The sequence below is a fragment of the Hippoglossus hippoglossus genome, chromosome 22 (genome assembly GCF_009819705.1).
Source record: "Hippoglossus hippoglossus isolate fHipHip1 chromosome 22, fHipHip1.pri, whole genome shotgun sequence".
Lineage (NCBI taxonomy): Eukaryota > Metazoa > Chordata > Actinopteri > Pleuronectiformes > Pleuronectidae > Hippoglossus > Hippoglossus hippoglossus.
The window spans coordinates 11,818,094-11,822,330 of NC_047172.1; the positions used below are offsets into that span (position 1 = coordinate 11,818,094).

At 44.5% G+C, this 4,237-nt stretch overlaps 1 long non-coding RNA gene across 2 annotated transcripts; it reads left to right on the top strand.

Moving 5' to 3' along the window:
* Positions 1-1,028: 1,028 nt before the first annotated feature.
* Positions 1,029-3,999, top strand: LOC117755808. Of its 2 annotated transcripts, XR_004612671.1 has the most exons (4): positions 1,029-1,602; positions 1,689-1,884; positions 1,996-2,065; positions 3,101-3,999. It is a non-coding gene; the product is annotated as an uncharacterized LOC117755808 (long non-coding RNA). The 2 variants fall into 2 exon arrangements; XR_004612670.1 differs by having other exon boundaries at positions 1,689-2,065.
* Positions 4,000-4,237: the final 238 nt, after the last annotated feature.

The window sequence follows — 4,237 nt, forward strand, 5'->3', positions numbered from 1 at the left end:
AAGCAGTAATTCTCCCGGATGACAGGCGTTTACTTACACACAGTTAGGGACGGATAATAATCTGTCTCTCCTCACTCTTGACAAAGATTACAAAATTGCTGATTTTCTGGTTTATGACCAACAGAGGACATCTTCACTGTACAGGAGGTGGGCGTGGAGTGCAGAAACACCCTATCATGATGACATTTGGATGCAGTTATGCAGAGAAATACCATCGGCCAACCACGCTCACTTTCAAACAGACACAGTGTATAAAGGCCCAGCGTGAATTTTACAAAACAACAATGCACATGCAAACAACACATCAGTGCCAGATAGTGCTGCTGCTGCTGCTGCTGTAGGAAACTTGAGATGATCGTGTCTAACTTTTTCTGAACGTTTAATTGTATATGAAATGTGTTGTTTCATTGTGCTGTACATTTAAATAACCTACTGCTACACTCTCAAAACTGCACTGAGATAAACAGAAACATATGCTGGCCGCATATGTTCAACACCGCTTTATTTAGACTGTTCTATAGCGACGCAACAACAAGAGTGTTTTTGTGAAAAAGACACATGGGTAAATTGCAACTGTTATACTAAACAAGACTCGGGAAGAGGAAAAGTAAAGAGTAAAAGTGTTCAGAGCACAGATGCACCCGCTCTCTTGCTATCTCCTGTGCTTGTGGGTATACTGCCGATCCAGCTATTCTTGTTGGTTTGTTAATTGTTTGTCACCCACCAGGTGCCATCTGTCTGTAGTCCCACAGTCCCCGAGCCATGTGGGCCGGCCTGCCTGGCGCCTGCCAACGTCACTGACCTGCAGCAACCGTCCACACCTCCGTCACACACCTCCTGATCCGTCTGGGATAAATAGCTTCTCCCTCAACTTCTGTGCCGCCATCACGGCTTCCCAATCTGTCCTGTGTTAGAAGGGGGGAGAGGGAGGGGAGTGACGGGAGGAGACAGGGCGGGAGGGAGAGAGAAATGAGAGTAAGGAACGGATGGACGGACGGATGGAGTGAGAATGAGCAAGAGATAGAGATAAAAGGTGGAGACATGCAGACACGTTGAGCTTTCTCGTATGCGTGCTGTTGCAGAGTAGAGAAGCTCCACCAGCATGCGGCCTGCTGCACTACCTCCGCGACTAACTGCCATATTTGTGGCTACAAGTCCTAATTACTGCAGATGTCAGAGTTGATTTGAATAACTTATCTTTGTTCTGACCTAAAATTAAAGCAACAACAAAATGTTACATCACCAGAAGTTGGGATAATTTGGGATTTGGCACAGCATCGACTGCGCCTCGCCACTTTAAGAGGCACTCCAACAGGCAAGGGAGGTCACCTTCACCTGGTCCTGATGTTGGGGCAGCTGTGTGCTGAAAAATGAGATCAGCTGCTTGCTCACCGGGACGCATGCGGCAGTCTGGAACTACCCAGGGCCTAGTGTACCAGCTAGCATACGGTGGCCCCGGTACAATAAAGGCAGAGGGAACAGCCCCCGCTCTCCCAGCCTGTCTGCCTGCCTGCCATCCTGGGGCATGTTGGGTCACCTTGACGACTGGGCCCAGCGAGAGGAGCCTCACCCCACTTCGGGGCGAAGACTGAGGCAGTATGGGTAATGAGGCGTTGCCATGCAAGTGGAACAGCTTTTGAATAACCCCATCCGTACACACACACACAGTATTCTACTTGTGTTTACAGAAGGGACGACAGCTTGGTGGAGAAACCTCTCAGGAGTTCTTAGTCCAGGAAGGAGAAGATTCATGGGCATCATGATGGAGGTCAGCAAGTCATGTTGTGAGCGTTCATGCACAGATAGCTTCAATAAAAAGAAATAAATGTGATGTATGGTTTATCTGAAGCATGCAAAAAAGACTTGCCATACTACATAAAGTAAGTTTTGCAATATTGATGGGGTTGGCTCCTGCTATTCTTAGGAGATTCTCAGGTTTTCAAAACTAATTTTCCACTTTCCGTGTCTTGTGTGCCTCCCCTGCTCTACAAACAGAAATACTTGTAAGGGTTACAGGGGTTGCTGGTGGATCCAAGACCGAAACCCAATGGACATCGAGGACTGGGTGAGCCAACACGCCGAGCTGAGAAAATAGTGTAAATCAGCCGCTCATAAAAAAGTTCATTTAAAAAGGAGAAGGAAAAAAAAGACTTTCCAGGCCAAGTCCGCCTCGTTGTAATGACTGTCGGAGCTGAGGTTTAATCATTCTGCATCTTGGTTTCATAAAGAGAGGGAAGGTACTCAACGTCAAACATTCACTAACAGCCACCAAAACTGTGCCGCATCCCATGAAGCCATTGGAATCCTCGGACTAGAAGAGTTCTGACCACCTCTAACTCACACACAATCACAACTAATACACAATTTGCCGATGTAGTGCATCTGCTGTTACGGGTGAAAGATGCTGTTTTTCAGTAAGAGCAAAGAGAATAAAACAGATATGAACTTTAAACTGGTTCATGAAACAAACAGCAACTCCAAAAATATGCTCACAATTGAAAAAATAAAACCTGAAGGTTTCTGACCACACAGAGATGCAAATACGTAATTTTTCCCCCGACCTTATTTTTGCTTGTTTGAAAGAAATAAACCTCTGCCTGGAATCCATGTCTTATGGTAACCTAATCCAAAGTGGCTGCAGTACACAGGCGAAGTTCCAACATTTGAACACTGGATATGGGTCATCAAATGTGTTTTTATTTAATCCGTGAGTGTTCTTCACGTGTTCAAGTTTACGGTGCGCAAGTGGTGGATGCATTAAACATGAAACAACATGTAAACTTTAGTGCTTTATCTCAAGCAGAAAAACAAAAAAGTTCCACTTCATTATTCAGCTATTCCTTCTGTTTGCAATTGGAAACAGCCCTTCGCAAAAATAAATTGCTCAAAGTCTTGGAAACCACACTGAAATTCCGCAAACGCATGCACCATATTGGTATTAAGCTATGAAGCCGTATTGTAGAAGAATGGACCACAGGAAAAGTTCTTTTTTTTTATAACAGGTTTCTGAAGATGATGTATGATTCCAGGATGAGAGCACTTTTTTTTCTAAATACTGATTTTTTTTTTCATCACATCTGTCTTCTCTGAATACTAATAGCCCATCTCCTGCAAGCTTTGCTACAGATACTGGCAGGTCTAGCCTGAAATGATTATCAGAGCCAGATCCCACCGGCCAGCTTTCCAGTAACACTCCTACATGGAGATGGAACCAGAGCCGGGGCTGAGGCTGAGGCTGGGGCGGGAGCTGGCGCTGATCTGCCAGGGGACGGCCGCCAACAGGCCCAAGAAATTAATACCAGCGCTGAGGCCTCGCTGAGGTCCAACATCCAGCTCCAGCTGGAGCAGAGGAGACGAAATGGATGAGTGGAAATGATGTCACGAGACAAGGTAGCATAAGGGTCTCTGTGCCGTGGCTAGCGACACCCTACCTGGAACCAACAGCGGGAAATCATTGGTTTCTGAAAGACCGAAAGATGGAAGCATGACTTTGATTCGCTTGGAGTTTGATTCCAGCAAATTTAAATATGTATGTAAAAATCTAATCAGTCTTTTTCATGTAATTATGAATCAATCTGTTCTCTAGTTAATCAGACTTAATTCAAGCTAAGAAAAAAACGTATCTTAAATATGAATACGCATCACTGAGCCATACAACAGAAAGGGCGGAGAAAAGTATGACAATGATGACGAATTTAAGATTTTCCAAAACCAAACCACAGCTTCCTGACATTTCTTGCACTCGTCATGTTGAGCTAAAGTTACCGAGCATTTGATTCTGTTTGACACAACATATTCACCCCCAATGGGCAATAACAGCATTATATGAAATGTTGGGGCAAAAAACTTGATGAGAACATTACTTGATAAGATACAGATGTATCTTTTGCATTAAAATACATTGCCGTGCATTTAATGCCTCTTGTGCTACATCTTCCAGCTGGAGGACAAGAGCTGTTGTGCTCATACTGTAAAACCAATAAAACCGAATGGTCGTCACTTTGTGTCACTGTGGGTTTTGCAATAAGCTGTGGGGACGATCCAGGCAGTTTATAAAGCTGAGATCTTGATTCAGGGTGTCTAATCACAGGGGTGATGGCTTTAACATCAGGAAATCATTTACATTACTTTGGCTCATGGGGAGTTTCAGAGTATCTCAGCAAAGTTATTACAACACGAGATGGCTCACATGCATGAAGACACACACATACACACATTCTCACACACACACACACAC